At 44.3% G+C, this 16,840-nt stretch overlaps 1 pseudogene across 5 annotated transcripts in view; it reads right to left on the bottom strand.

The window, feature by feature from the left end:
• Positions 1–15,939, bottom strand: part of LOC143273829 (protocadherin Fat 4 pseudogene) — a 51,117-nt pseudogene extending 35,178 nt beyond the window's left edge. For all 5 annotated transcript variants that reach the window (XR_013052030.1, XR_013052029.1, XR_013052031.1 and 2 more), the window contains exon 1: positions 12,891–15,939. The product of XR_013052030.1 is annotated as a protocadherin Fat 4 pseudogene, transcript variant X2 (transcript). The remainder of the gene's footprint in view (positions 1–12,890) is intronic.
• Between the last annotated feature and the right edge of the window lie 901 nt (positions 15,940–16,840).

Raw genomic sequence — 16,840 nt, 5'->3', positions numbered from 1 at the left:
AGATCCCAGTCCATTATTGAGTGAAGGATCCTGAGTGAATCATAGCAGGAATTCAAACAGAAGCTATGGAGAAAAAGTACCTACTCCCTTGCTTCCTGGCTCATCCTCAGCTAGCTGACTTTCTTACATACCCCAAGACATTCTGCCTAGGGATGGTGCCACCCACAGTGGGCTGCCCCCCGCCCCCCCACATCAATCATCAACCAAGACAGTGCCCTCCAGACAGGCCCATAGGCCAATCTCATAAGTTCTTTAGGAAAGCTTCCCTTTAACCTGGTCACTCCAGGTTGTGTCAAGTCAGCCATAAAGACTGTTCAGGACAGTAGGCGTCCAGCTCTGCCTTCAGGGTCACTGCAAACGTAACATTTTTATTTCGAGAGATGTTGTTCTGACAACAAAATAAACAAATAAAAAAGAAGACTCTTGCTTCATTTCTTCCACTACAGCACCAAAAAAGAGCATGGGAGTGAGACAACAGTAAACAGAATGGGCACTTTCCACCAGAATTCTTCATAGAAATACAACTCAGAAACTGCAGTGTGCAGCCAACAGGCGAGGGTGTTTGAAGGTTACCATTAGGAAATGTTCCCCATAAGTGATTAAATTAAAGCAAAGGTCCTTACAGCCTGAACATGGCCTGAAGTCTCCTTTATGACATAGTTGCTGAAAACTCAATGTCCCTTTCAGTATTTCATAGCAACCCCTAGGTGGAATATAACTGAAAAATGGCTTCAGTGTCAAACAGGTATCCAAACACACTATGAACTAAAGAATGCCCATCTGGGTTTGCATTAAAAAAATACAAGACAAATTTTGTTAATTACCTAAAGTAAATGTCTGCAAAAAATAATATTTCAAAACCAGGAGTCATTTCCCTCTCTTAGTTAAAATCCTTTCTGTTCTGAGCTTTTCCTTCCAGCTCACTGGACATTTGCTGTTATTTAAATTGTATTTGTGTGTGTGTGTGTGTGTGTGTGTGTGTGTGTGTGTGTGTGTGTGTGCTAGATTTCAAGTAATGAAGAAAATCACCATGGAGGTGCTCTGATGTGCATCCTTACTAATTCCCTTACATTTAAATGCTCGGTTTATTCCCGTCCACACAGTGTCTTTAGACGTGTCGCCACCATCCCCTTGTGAACAGTAGCTATTTCCTTGACCAGTAGTTGTTTACATTTTTGTGAAATCACTGCCTTCTGGACCACACAAGGAGTAAATAGTTGAATGCAGGAGCCTCAACTGTGGGCCCAGCAACCTTCAAGCCCAGTGTATACTGCTGTGCGCGGCACCTTCCCCTCCCAAGCCTCACGAAAGGCTGCACTGTCCTCCCTTAATCAGACAAAGCCACAAGGCTCAAAGAGCCTGGGCATCAGCCTGAAGTTTCCGCGGCAGGTAGGGCTTTGAACAAGCTACTCTCCTTTTTAAATATGTTCACCAGGAAACTGGAGAGATGGCTCAAAGGTTAAGAGCACTAATTGCTCCACTAGAAGTTCATGAGTTCAAATCCCAGCAACCATATGGTGGCTTAGGACTATCTATAATGGGATCCAAAGCCCTCTTGGGGCACGTAGATATATGTGAAAACAGAGTACTCATGTATATATAAAATACATAAAGAAATAAACCTCAAATTCTGCTGACTATAAAACTTTACCATGCAGTGTGCCTCCGTACCTAATATCAAAAACAATAGAGAGCCCCCCACAAAAAAATTGAAATGTATATCAAGTTCATTAATGGAGAATGAAAAAATTGACTTTAGGAAATCCCAAATTTAAAAAGATAAAATTTAAATTGGGTTTTATTTCTCCAGTTATTTACATTTTGTCTTTGTCTCATGTTATATCAACCAATAAGAATGTGTTTAGAGCACTTTTTAAAAATACTTTTCATTTGTGTGTGTGTGTGTGTGTGTGTGTGTGTGTGTGTGTGTGTGTTTATGGGTGCCCATTCATATTTAAGAGATATGGAGGTCAGAGGTCAATTTCAGCTTTGTTTCTCAATTGCTATCCACTTTTGAGTTTTTGAGATAGACTTTCATATTTAGACTGGAGTTAGGAGGCTGGGAAGCCTGGCTGGTGACCTCCAGGGGTCTACTTGGGGTGTCTTCTTCAGACAATCCCTAAGATAGGAGGATCAAATGCCCTGAGAAGTAAGTGTGTAACGTGATGAAGTTAACCCCAAGCAAGTGTGCCAAAGTCCGGTCCCACACAATCACTCTTCCCTGTGTTGCTACAGCTCACCCCCAGCACCACCCCCCAATCCAGCATTCACCACCGTTCTTAGACAAAGAGGATCTATTTAGTGTGTCTAATGTGTATCTTGGATGCTGGGTGACAAATATTCTTCATGGGTATAAAGGCATCGATGGACTCCCACAGATACGCAGAGCAGAGGACACAGGGATGGCCATCTCTATTGCATCAGCCATCTGTGCTGGTTTGACCCAAGTTCTTGGAAAGCCAGATTGACCCTCCTGTCCAAAGCTATCTTAGCCCACAAAGAAAAACTCCTCTCCCACATCCTTCATTTCTCAGTAAGTCAGAGGTCAAGTGGTGCTCTCAGTTTGCCCGGCCCTGGTCTCAGGACACTAAAGATTCATTACTTACTTCCAACTAATTCCGACCCGAATGGAAAGATAATTTCTGTCTTTTATTATGCAGAGTAATAAAACCGTAAGCTGGCTTTGCAACACTGGCAGCCCTGGCCCACATAGACACAAACATGAGCAGCTATTTTAATGGTTTTAGTGGGTGATTTAATACACTATCTTAAAAAATAGACAATGACTCAACTTTTTGTAGCAATAGCAGGACTCTGAGTGGCTCCTACTGAGAAAAAAAAAATCACTCTGACAGAGAAACAGAAGCAGTTCAGTAACATTTAGTGGCAATTATGGTTCAAAGCTCCAATATTACACAGTTTGACATAATCACACTTAAAACTATCATTAAAGCAACAGATAAAGTACGGGCCTCATTTTATATACTACCTCTAGTAAAAATGTCACAAATCTGAAAATTGCTATAAATTTAAAATAATCAGAACAATATTTAATATACTTTTAAATTTAAAGACATACAACTTCTCCAGGACATGAAATGAAGTAAATTTCTGAGGATTCTCTGGAAAATTCAGAGGTGTTATCATGTACAAAGCGGTTACAACCATTTTTTTAGTGTAAATGATGTCTTGGGAGCAGCGATCTGTTTGGAACCGTGACAGTTTCATGGAGTGGGGAGAGGGGATGAGAAGTATTGTCTGTGAGGCGAATTTCCACAGCCAAACTTCCATCTTCAAGTTCAACTCAGTGTTCATTTGAGACGTCTTTGTGAGGCTCATAGGCCCTGCTGGAGTCTCAGGCTGAAGCTTGGGGTCAGCCCTTGGCGGAGGCTGGGAAGTGGGTAATTTCCACTCTGTGACATCTCTGCCACTGACATCTGTCATGTCAGCAGACTGCCAATCACTGCCCATCTTGCTATCTTTTCCAACTGAGGCTGCCAAGTCCTCATAGCACTCAAAGCCTGGGCCTCGCTCCCGTCCTCAGCCCCCTTCTCTATCCTGTGACTGCCCCTGTAGTCAGACGTTCTCCAGGGGATGAGTGGATGCCACAGTCATTCTGAGTCACTTGTAACGTTTGAAACCACGTCCCATCTCTAAAGCAGCATCCTCTCTTCAGTGGTTCTGATCGCTTACAGCTCTAGCGGTTCCGATTTCTTAATGAGTAGAGACAATCTCGGCCACAGATGACTAGAGACAATATCAAGTATTTTAACCACTGCCTAACGCTTTACAGAAAAGAAACGGTCCCCTGCAGGTTAAGCTACAGTTAAGCTTAGTCAGGTTCCCTGCGACAGTCTGGAGAGCCACTGAAAAACACTGACAGGAGCTTCTCAAGGTACAGAGAGAGAACTCCCCCAGGAAAGCCCCTGGGAATCTCTTCCCATTCACAAACCGGCTGCCAGAATTTCACTTCCATAATTTACCATGTCGTGGTGTGGGAAGAGGGAGAGAAGCTCGGGGGGGGGGGGGGGTAGCTAGTCTAAAAACTAAAAAGTCACAGGTTTCAGTGACATGGAAGCTGAGTGACGAGGCATTTGACAGACGTGAATGACTAGGGCTATAGACTTTGAGGAGCTTAAATACAACAAGCATCTGCAATGCCAACGTGATGAATGGTGTGGCCATCATGGCCGCCTAGGTGAGAACAATTTCATCAGAGCTCGTTCATTGTTCAGGTCTGGTAGGAATGACATTGGAGGTAGACAGAACACAAGTAGGCAGTATAAACAACTCATTCAAAGTGTGTCCTGAAAAGGATATTTAAGAAATGAGTCAGCAGACATTGAGATGTCTCAGTGGGTAAAGGCATTTGTTGCCAAGACTAGTGACCTGAATTCAATACTTGGAACCCACATGATGTAAAGAAAAAGGAGTGAGTGACACCTGAAAATTGCCCACTGATATACAGACAGAGATACATATGGATGGAGAGAGAGAGACAGAAAGAGAAAGAGACAGAGACAGAGATACACACACACACACACACACACACACACACACACGAGTAAATATAATCTAATAAAAACGTGTAAGGAGTCACAGGCCTGCAGAGGTGGCTTAGCTGTTACTTGCTACTCTCACAGAGAACCTTTGGTCAGTCCCCAGCTTCCACATGGAGGTTCACAATCACCTATAACTCCTGATCTAGGGGATCTTTTACCCTCTCTGGCCTCCATATGTACCACATGCACTTTTTGCAAACACATATGCAGAGGCAAGATACTTACAGATATAAAATAAAAACAAATAATTCCTTTTGAAAACTGAGTGTGTAAACCAGAAGCACAGAAGTCACTCCTGCTTAACAAGACCGGAAGAGGTTATGATGAACAATTGCCCTTAGCAAGACTGTCAGATCCCTGCATCCCTGGCCCTGGAGCAGCACCCAGGTGCAACTTTTCTCCTTCAGCGGTGTGGAAACCTTTAGAACAACGGAAATGCTTTACACAGTTAGAATCCTCTATCTACAAAAGTGAGAAAGAATATGTCATTCTTAAAACAAGCAGCAGGGATGAGAGCTGCTGGGAACTAATGCCTATGCTGCAGTCACACAGGCATTTTCCTAAGTGGCTCCGAACATCTCCTTAAACCACAAACTTCTTTGATTTTCACTCAGTGTTTCTTAAATTTGTAAAGAAGACCTAGAGTCAGGTCTTGGCCTTTTGCAAATTATCTGCCAATCAGATCCCTATTTTTCAACATTGACTTCATTGTCTAATCTGCCGTGTGTGTGTGTGGGGGGAGTCCACCCTTAGTACAGTAGGAGCATATTGCTAATAGATCATTACATATGTATTATCATTGTTATTATTGTAATTATTATTATTAGTTGGGGGAGCCACAGTGTGTGTAGGAGTCAGAAGACAACCTTGGAGCTGGTTCTCTTTACCATCCATGGATCTAATTCAGGTTACAGGGTAAGGAGCAAGGACTTTAACCCACTGAATCACCCTTCTGTCTCATGTGTGTCTATCTTATAATGGAGATTGATGTAATAATTAATTTCCCCTTGTCTTCTGTATCCCTCACTTCTTCTGTGGGATGCTCTTATACAGACTACTGAAAGTCTGGCATTAGGAAATACCATCATGGGTGGTGGTGGCGCACACCTTTAATCCAGGAGGCAGAGGCAGGCAGATCTCAAAGAGTTCTAGGCCAACATGGTCTACAGAGTGAGTTCCAGAACAGCCAGAGCTACACAGAGAACCCTTGTCTTGAAACGACTCTGCAAATATGGAAATATCACCATATTCTATTTCATGGACACTTTAAGGAACATTCAAATCTACATTGGCCTCAGTCATTTGCCAATTATCCTGTCCTGAATTAGGATTCTACATCTGTCAGTCACTAAAATTCAGAAAAGCCAGACTGTTAAACCTCCCCCATTAATACACTGTCTAGCTGCCTTAGTTCTTTGGCAGGTCCATGCCCAGCAAATTCAGCCATCTTGTCTAACACGAACCAGCTCTAATTCTAAACTGCCTGAAATAAAATCATTTTTTAACTTATTGTCTAGCACCCAGCATCTCCATCTTCTCTTGGTAATCAGTATGGCTTTCTTGTGAAAATTAATAAATTATCCAATTGCTAAAGCTCCTTCTAGTTTTAATTAAACACAGTCCAACTATGTACATCGATGTTTATCTGGATATTCTCACCTGTGTGGGGTCAGAGGTCAACATCAGGTTCACACCAGTACCCACAGTAAACCTGAATGCTAGTCTCATTAAAAATTGAAAAATGTTCTTTAGAATACAGTACAATTATCAATTGTGTCTCAGTGTCTTATCAGTGTTCTGTGTTACATGGGATTACACATGCACAGAGACTCGGTGCTCTGCACCCAGATAAGGACTGTCTGACTGTGCCATGAGCCTCAGAAGCCGCTGTCTGGGGAAGCCCATTTCCACCACAAAGAGCCACTGAAAGAAGCTGCTCACTTGTATAATGAACGAAGGGAGCCTGGCACTTCAAGCAAAAGAACTGACGATGTTAGTGGTAGGATTTGAGCTAATAAGTGAAACTTTGAATTGTGAATAATTTTTAATAATCCCCGGGGAGTTGAGAGTCAATACATGGAAAGAGTTTTCTGAAAGCCAAATGTCATGTGTCACCATAAAAACAGATGCACATACCGCTGAAAGAGAACAGCAAGTGCAGAGTCAAAGTCACAGGCTGCTGGTGGACTGACGTGCAGTAACAAATATCCGTGAGAACACACCATGGGGAAGGACAAGTCGTCATCAATGGACGGTGCTGGGGGAAGCCTTGTTCATATGCAGTGTGAATCACACGAGACCTTCATTCCTTGTTAAAATGGACTGAAGACGAAAGGCCAGACCTCAAGATGAACATTAGGATAAATCACTTCCCCCAGTGCACTGGTGCACTTCTTTCCAAACCAATGATTGCGCATTTTTTTATTAAAAGCTTAACAATACAGATAATGGAATAAAATAAAAAATAGGCAAATACAAATCAGACTAAGAAAGCTTCAGAATCACAGAAACAACCAACACAGTGAGAGAAAAATGTCATTTAGAAAACAGCCACAAAGGATGGATCTGACAGGGGTTAGTGATGAAAATATAAGAGGAATTGAAATATATCAATAGCATCAAAATGAGCAACAGAGTAAAACTGTGGGCAGAAGACCTGACAGTTACAGAAGAAGATGCACAGAAAGATGGCTGAGTCTGTAAAGAAAGTTTAACATCGAAGAGCTCCAGGCAATCATGACCCCAGGCTATGATACTCCACTCCAATGACACTCCATTCCAATTAGAATGGATGCTCACAGGGGCTGATTGGCTTTGTATCCTGGCTGCTATACAGTGCTCAGTCAACAAGGACATGGACTTGTCTCTCCCAGGTCTGCATTTCCTCTGTCTGGACACATCTAGTGATGGGTTACTGTAACCCATGGCACTAACATTAAAGAGAGAAGAGCATCAGGAGCTAAGTGGGTAAGGTGCACATGACACATGTACAGTGATACTACATGGTTGTCAGAACAGTGAGACCTGAAATCTGCAGTCCAAGGATGAGCCTTGAGGGTGTGCGGCTGAGTGAACTCACCAAGCACATGGTGATGCCAAATGATCTGTGTGCCTCACTCAGACCTGAGAGTTGATGGCGTAAGACGAGAGTACAGTGGGATTCACAATCTGGTGTACTTGGAGGGGAAATGGTCAGATTTGGGTCACAACTACACCACAGCTGTTAAGAGGAACATATTTCAAGAGACATAATACACTGCAAGGCAACCACAACTGCTGATGATACAGAGTATTTGTGAGACATGTAAAGGAGATGTGAGCTATGGACTCTCATAACAAAATAATTGTGTTACATAACAAAGTGACAGAGCAGCAAGGTTTGACTACATCATAATAAACATACATACACACATACATGCATGCATACATATAAAGACATATACATACATGCACACACATACATACATGCATACGCATACATACATGCATACACATACATACATACATAAATCACACACTATCACACATATAAACACACTTATGCACATACACATACATGCATACACACACATAAACACACTCATACACATACAAACATATTCTTCAGAACCTTCATTTATCCATCATTTAAAACAAGCATATTTGAAATTTATGAAATTTCAACTACCAAAAAAAAAAAATCCTGTCTGAGAGAATCTCCATCATTTATACCAGTATTTTCTGAATTACAAACAGCTGACAGATACATCTTAAATAGGCAAAGACCCACTTGGAAGGCAGCACAGACCATACATTTTCACATAACTACACAGGTACATCTGCTGATCAATATCCTGATGTGTTGCGAGTAAGTCCCAAGGCAATGTCCTTCCTGGGTTGGTAAAATCAATAATTACCTGTCAGGACCAAACCAAAATGCTTTTCCAGTACTCTACTCAACATACCCATTTGAGAATGGAGTAATCTCAGATATTTTAAATGAAAAATAAAACAAAACAAAACACCACTGTGAAATCTACCAGGAAAAAAAAGGTTTGAGATGCCTAGTGTATTCTGTAAGTCATGAGCCAAAGAGAGTTTTTAAATTCAAGATATCATTACTTCAGATTTTCAAGTTTGAACATGTAGCATCTTTAGACAAAAAAGAACATCATGTCCCATGTGATGTTAACAAGCCAGTATCCTCTATTTTTCTGTTGCTTTGGTAAAACTAGCACCTCAGTTACTTCTCTGTGCCTGAGATATAATACCAAGACTGAAAGCAACTTACAGACAAAAGCATCTGCCTTGGCTTATGAATGTAGAGGGATCAAAGTCCACTGTGATGGACAGGCATGGCAGCAAGCCGCAGGAGCAGCAAGCTGAGAGATTACATCTCTACTGCAAACAGGAAGTGGAGATGGAAAGTAGAAGTGGGTCAGGGCTACAAACTCTGTAAGCCTTGCCCAAAGACTCTTCTACCAAAGCTCCACCTCCTAAAATTTCCCAAGTACAGGAGCCTGTGGGGACCATTTCTCATGCAAGTCACCACAACTAAAAAAGAAAACTAGTTAAGGCACACCCTTAACCAGGAGGCCCTTGGGGAGTTCCAGAGGAACATAAGGGGATCCAGAGGCCAGTGTCCTGGAAAGCAGCAGATGTGACCCTGGTCGGGTGCAGTCCCCCGTCCACTCACACAGTCACCCTATGTCAGACCACCCTTTATTCCCTCTGTTCTTTCCAGTTTCTGACAATCCTCATTTCATTTGTAGAGCAGAAGTAATTACTATTCTCTGTCCTTATAAAACTGATGGGTTTTCTTGGACTCACTCCTCGAAGTGGGAGCTGCGTTCTGATCTTGGTTCGTCTACCATGTTACTTAGCGTAACAAGTTTGCAGCACCTACTGCATGCTGGGTAATAAATGAGACTCTGAAATAAAAGGATCAATATAACCAAGTCCCTGGTCATCATGAGGTCTAACTGAGGCCCTACACTGCAAGTGTGCTAATAAAACAGATTTCTAAATTTTAATTAAAATTCATTAATTAATTGCCATATTACAGAAGACAGCCTCTGGAGTCATTCCTGCCCTGTCAAGCTTTAGTCTTGGAAGGCAGATTGAGAGACTGTGTCCTTTGGGCAAGTGTCCAGAATGAGCAATACCAAAGGTACATCTCTCATGCGCATCCCAAAAGAATGCAGGCCAATCGTCCAACCCTCTCATCAAACAGAATGCCTGACCTTGTGACACTGGCCTGGGTGCCGAGCAAGCAGCCCAGACACCTATCAGGTCAGACAAATGCATGCTTTCAAATACACTCAAAAGTCTGAACCTGGAATGGAACAATGTACAAGTCACCTTTGCCGTAGATGCTTTGTGTCTTCTCATAGTGAAGGACCCCACTCCATTATGAGGATATGGGGCGTTGGGCCGATGTTATGCCCCCCGAATAACTTAGCCTAAGAAACGCTATTCTGAAAGAATCAGAAAAACAGGAGTTCGCAGCTGTGACTAACTAGCCAGCCGGCCTTGGAAAGAAGAGATAACTGTGGCCAGCCATCCGGCCTAAGTTAGGGGATAATTGGGTCAGCGGCCTTGGGAGTAAGACAGTTAAGGATATTTTATGGCAGGCCCCTGGCCTTGAAGGACAAGCGGCTGGGCTGGAAAAACACCCACTATACGATGTACAAGGCCAAGTCAGCCACACATCAAACTTCTGATAATTAAAGAACGCGACCCCAAGTTCACCCTGGCCTTCTGTAAAACAGCCAATAGGGACCCTGTAACTATGCTTCTCGCTTCTGTAACCGCGCCTCTGCCCCTGAAATCCCATAAAAAGTCCCCTTTGCCCTAGGAAGGGGCGCAAGTCCTCCGAGAGACTTGGCCCCGGGTACCTGTGCATCTAATAAACCTCGTGCTGTTTGCATCTGATCTGTGGTTTCGGTGTGTTCCTCGGGTTTGGGGTCTCTCCCGGAGGGAGATCTCCCCTGGGGGTCTTTCAATAGCAGAATAATAGTAAACCAACTGAGCAAAATAAAAAAAAACTAGTTTACTTTACATATTGGAAAAACACAACAAAGAATAACATAAAATTTTACCTCCAAACTACTGCTTTCAGTATTCTTTGAGCATAACAAATAAAATATTTGCTTAAAATTTCAGGAGTGGCTGTAACTTGGAACTCAAAGTTGGTTTACAATTTCTGCACTTTAGTATACTGAGGGTATCCTGATTCATGGGCGAGTGTGCTCTCTCTCTCTCTCTCTCTCTCTCTCTCTCTCTCTCTCTCTCTCTCTCTCTCTCTCTGTGTCTCTATGTCTCTCTCTGTCTCTGTCTCTTCATCTCTGTTTCTCTCTGTCTCTATGTTTCTATCTGTCTCTGTCTCTGTCTCTGTCTCTGTGTGTGTGTGTGTGTGTGTGTGTGTGTGTGTGTGTACAAGAGAGAGAGAAACATGTACAGTCATACAGGTACACACACACACACACACACACACAAGTCTTCAGATCAATTCTCCCTTGGTTTGTCAATACAGAGGACCCTGGAGGTCTGAAAGAATATGTTTCATACTGATATTAACTGAGGTTAGAGTAAAGACACAGTGGGCATATTGCTCTCCTTCCTAACAAAAGTTATTTGTAATAATAATTATTTTTAGTCTTCATGCCTGTTTCAGAGACATCACTGTCCGGCACATTTATGGCAAGCCAATCTTCCCCTACTGAATGGATAAATCACAGGCGTAATGGATCTTCTAATGGCACCCATGAGCATTCCTTCCAATGCTCTGCACTCCTCTAATAAAAGCAGTTGAGTGAAATAAACACCTAATCAGGTCATCTGCTTAACAAATTCAGCCATTATCCAGAGAGACTTAATTGCCAGCCTTCAGTAAATATTTTGGTGTTCAAACTAATCAAAGCTGTTCATCTCAGAAATAACTGCAGAGAAGAAAGTGGAAGATGGAATAAGCTCAAATCAAATAATGATTTAGTCATAAATCATGACCAGATCTAAGCCAAAGACCTCTGATGTTGAGATCGCTGAAGAAGTAAGCAGACATAAGGAGACAATTTAACTCTGAAGCCTCTCGGGCAAAGGCGTGCAAGGAAAAATTGAAATCCATTTACAATGACATCACCATTGGGAATTATATTTCTAATGAGCACTAATGCCCTCTGATCCCGTCCATAGGATGCAACAGCTAGCGATCAGAAAAAAATAAATAATCACAAAGAATTTCAAAAGATAACAATAAAAACAAGCCCTCAAAATGAAAGCATCCTTGGTCTCCCCGAGGAGAAAGCAAGCAAATAAACATAGCAGACCCCATTTCACCACCGCGTTGTGTTTGGACCTCTGCCAGGCATCAGAAACCACACTTGATCTTTTGAGTTTTTGGCTGAGGGGCAGAAGCTAGGACATCTCTGAGAGGAGTGGGAAACAGGAGGGAGGACTCAGAAAACATGCATCAAGCATTCTAGAAGATAGCCGAATCAGTTCTTGGCGACTTTCACACAGCCCAGAAAGGGAGGAGCTTAACGGAGAAGATGTCAATCAGGGATAGTAAGATGGGTGGAGGCCACAATCCAGCCTGCGCCTTCTGGGGGATGGGCGTGGGACTGATTTGTGCCCAGAGTAGCCTTTCCCACCCGGAGACAGGACAAGCGCCCGCATCATCACATAACAGCACACTTTCATCCCAAGAGTCGGAGTGGAACTTCAGATCTAACTGTTCACAGCTACCTGAGTCAGTGTAGGAAGAAAGAGAAGCATTTGCTCCTTGCCAGGAGGTAGTTTGTAAGCTTCTCAGGCAGCAGAAATCAGGAATCTCCACAAACCTGGCTCACCACGTTGAGATTACTCACTGTCTATAAAGAATCTGCCAAGCTTACTGAGGATGGGGAGGTCAATGCCATCCTGATGTAAACTGCCACGCAGGCTCCAGAACAACCCAGCTCAGAAATCTAACCCACTCAGAGATCTAGCAAAACTCTTCACCTTGGAACAGATTTCTTTACTGAGAGAGGTCTATGTGAGTACAGTGCCTCTGCTCACACAAATGGGCTTTAATTACTTCTGCAAATGGCAAGTGCTCTGTCAGTAACCTTACACTCATGGTTGCAATTAAGGAACATTCATTATTTTAAAAAAGTTCATTATTTATTGTAACCTGGATTATAGCTGCATTTTTCTGAAAATGTTAGTGTGTGACAATGATTTCTAAGTTGTCCCTGTTTATAAACACAGCCATGAAAACACAGTTAAATCATAGAGAGTAATCACAATGACAAAGACATTTAGAAAAAGCCCACCCAGAGCAGATAATAAAGGAATCCAAGCTCTCACCTCTGCTCTCTGTGTCCTGGGGAAGGCAGATGACTTCTCTATGGCATAAACATCCACCAGGTAGAGACATGCTCCCTGCTCCCGGTCCAAAATGGCTGCAGTTTGAATGACACCAGTCTGCCGTCCAATGGTAAAGAGACGTCCAACAGTCTTTTCTTCACAGTGAACGGAAACGATGTAATATTCCACTGGAGCTTCTGACCCTCTGGGGCTAGCTGCTTCTATGGATATGACATTGGTACCAATGGGCTCCCCTTCCTTCAAGATGGTTATGTATTTGTTCTGTGTGAAAACCGGCCCATCGAGGCCCTGGAGGATGACGGTCAATTCCGTGGTTGACGGTCAATTCCGTGGTTGACTTCCTCCTCTCTGGGCCCAGGTCTGTGGCTGATACTATGAGGTTGTAGATGAGCTGTGAAGGCACTAATGCAGAAGCCACACGAAGGTCTCCACTGTAGCGATCCACAGTGAAGGTTTCTGTGTCTCCATTGACTATTTCATACTCCACCTCACCATTAGCGCCTTCATCAGGGTCTGCAGCCATGATGGTAGTCAAGACAGAACCGATCATGGCTGAAGGGTCTGCAGCCAGGGCGTTTTGTGATATAAACATCGGGACATTGTCATTGAGGTCTGTCACCAAAATGGTCACATTTTTCAAAGCATACCTCCTAGTTTCTATCGGCACAGCTTGGTCGTTGGCTTTCACTGTTAACTCAAAGAGATTGGCAAATTCCCGGTCGATCTCAGCACTGGTGTAGATGGTTCCTTTGACTTCATCTATGCTGAAGTGGTTGCCTCGGGGCATCTGTTGAATGATGGCGTAAGACAGCTGCCCATTGATATCCGCATCTGGGTCATGCGCTGTCACAGAAATGACAGATGTACCAAGAGGGATGTTCTCCACTATAGACTTAAAAATGTCTCCCGGAGGAAAGCTTGGGGGATTGTCATTGAAGTCCCTCACATGAATCACCACTGACATTGTGGATGACCGAGGAGGTCGCCCTTGGTCTTTTGCTGTGATGTTTAATTTATATAGAGACTGTGTCTCAAAGTCCAACTTCTTGGCAAGAAAGATACTCCCAGAGTTTGGGCTAATACTAAAGGTCCCATGGTTGTTTGATCCTGTGATGGTGTAGTGTAAGTCTGCATTGACACCCGAGTCAGAATCAGTGGCAGTAACAGAGGACACCAGTTCACCAATCCTCATGTTTTCCAAGACATCCACAAATAGTGTTGACTTCGGGAACGAGGGTGTGTTGTCATTTTCATCCAAAATGTCAATACTTAGAGTACAGGTTGAGTTGAGGGAGATGGCCCCTGAATCCACTGCCTGGATGAGGAGGGAATAGGCCGGGGTCGCCTCATAGTCTAACTTACCTACAAGAGTCACCTGACCAGAGAACTTGTCTATGGTGAACTGTCTTTCTTCGTTTCCTTTGAGGATAGAGTAGTGAATGAGGCTGTTATTTCCTTCATCCACATCGGAGGCAGACACCCGTAAGACCTGGGTCAGATTGGTCACCGTCTCTGACACGGTAGCTTGGTAAAAGTCTTTTAGAAACTTGGGGGCATTGTCATTGATGTCCTTCATGTAGACATGCACGGTGGCCTGGTCCTTGAGAGGCTGAGAGAGGTCCTGATCTGTGGCTATCACTGTGAAGCTGAAGACTGCTGTCCCCCGCCTCCTCATGAGTGACTCCCTGTCAAACTTGTGAGTGTTGGTGAGTTCCCCAGTGACAGCATGCAACTCAAAATCAGGCTGTGCCACCTCAAAAGCATACCTTACTTCCCCATTAGGCCCGAAGTCTTTGTCCACCGCACTGACCTTGCCTACGAATGACCCGGCCCTCTGCTCCTCTTCGAAGTAGAATGTGTAATTGGTACTATTAAACAAAGGCCTGTTGTCATTCACATCTTCTAAAATCACAGTGACATTCACAGTAGCACTTAGGGGCTCCACTGCCCGGTCAGAGGCAACAACCAATAACACATATCTCTCCTGAAGTTCACGGTCCAATTCACTTTTGATGTACAACTGGCCATCTGGGAATATGCCAAAGGCATCCCCAGTATTCCCATCTGTGATAGTGTACACTATTTCCCCATTTGCCCCAGAATCTTTATCAGAAGCTTGCACTTTAAAGAATCGAGAATTCACAGCCTCCGACTCAGAAAGTGTGACCTCATAGGAAATCTGGTCAAACACTGGTGGGTTGTCATTCACGTCATGGACATAAACTGTCAGAATGATGCTGGAGGAGAGCTGGGGGACACCCATATCAGAGGCCAAGATCTCTACCTGGTATGAGCCAGCGTGGACATCCAGTGGAGCCAGCAGACTGATGTTACCATTCTGCTCATTGATAGCAAACAAGTTCTTGGGGTTCTGCTTCAGGCTGTAGAGTACCCTGCCATTGACACCCTCATCAGGGTCCACGGCTTTGGCCTGGAAGATGCTATGTCCTGCCTGCCAGTTCTCCACTGCGTTTATGCTTTCTACTGCCTGGAGGAAGTGGGGAGCGTTATCATTCAAGTCTTTCACTGTGATGTTAACCACGGTGTCTCCCGTTACTGCTCCCCCACTGGCCACGACTCTCAGCTGATAAAAAGACTGTTCTTCCCTATCAATCACACTTGCTGTGGTCAGCTGCCCTGTGACAGGATTCATAGCAAACATACCTCTCTGGTCCCCAGTAGTGATGAGATAGCTAATGTTGGCATTGAGGTCCATGGTGGTGGCAGAAACACTGCCCACGTGGTACCCTAGGGCCACATTCTCAAAGACCACGAAGCTGTAAGCAGCCTGGCTGAATACAGGTGGGTTGTCTTGTGTATCTAACACCGTGACTGTTACTATGGCCTGGTTAAGAGACTGTAAATTGCCCCCGTCGGTGGCCACTATTTGCAGCTGGTAGGCTGTTTTCTCTTCTCTGTCTAGGGCCATTCTTGTAGAAATAACCCCGCTCTTAGCATTAATCTGAAACCTCAACCTGTCCCCAGCTGAGATACTGTACTGAACAGTTCCATTGGGACCCATGTCTGGGTCAGTAGCAGACACTGTGGTAACATAGCTACCTCCAGGCTCATTCTCCTGAATATGAGCAAAGTATTGGACTGGGTAGAACACAGGACTGTTGTCATTGATGTCCAGAAGACTGACATTCACCTGAGCCGTGGATGACTGGGGAGGGGAGCCCAAGTCTCGCTAGAACCAATAGACAGTAGAAGGCTTGTTCCTCTCTGTCTAGGGAGGAGATAGTACTCAGCCTCCCAGATACAGGATCCAGGTGGAAGAGCCTTTGGTCACTCTCAGCCTCTTGCAGGGAGAAGCGCACTGTCCCGTTGTCACTCAGATCCCCATCGGTTGCCCCTAGAATCAACAGCTCAGTCCCAGCTGGAGCGTTCTCAACTACAGACACCTCATAGCCTTCAGGGTGGCTAAACACGGGCTTTTCATCATTGACATCCAAGACAGTTACCACCAGCTGGGCATAGGACACCTTAGGGTGGAACCTCTGGTCTCGGGCACTGATATTCAGTACAATCTGGGAGGCAAGTTCACGGTCAAGGCCCCACGCAGCACTGGTGGTCACTAGACCACTGTGCTCACTAATGTGGAACCAGCCCAACCCATTTCCAGAGACGATGCTGTAGCGCAGGTTAGCATTGAGACCAGAGTCACCGTCGGTGGCAGACACCCCACTCACATAGCTCCCCGGAGGCGCCTCCTCGCTCAGGTTCACTCTGTACACTTGCTGCACAAAGACCAGAGGGTGATCATTGATGTCATTGACAAAAATCACCAAGCTGGCACGGAGGAGCGCGCCTGAACCTCGGCGGTAGGGGGCGCCCCGGAGTTATCCGAGACGGAGACTGTGAGGTTGTAGGAAGGAATTCGCTCGCGGTCCAGGGCGCTGGCCACCTTGATGAGACTCAGGTTGGGC

Source organism: Peromyscus maniculatus, chromosome 6 (genome assembly GCF_049852395.1).
Source record: "Peromyscus maniculatus bairdii isolate BWxNUB_F1_BW_parent chromosome 6, HU_Pman_BW_mat_3.1, whole genome shotgun sequence".
Classification (NCBI taxonomy): domain Eukaryota; kingdom Metazoa; phylum Chordata; class Mammalia; order Rodentia; family Cricetidae; genus Peromyscus; species Peromyscus maniculatus.
Note: the sequence above shows the minus strand (reverse complement) of the source record. Positions and strands in the feature narration are given on the sequence as shown.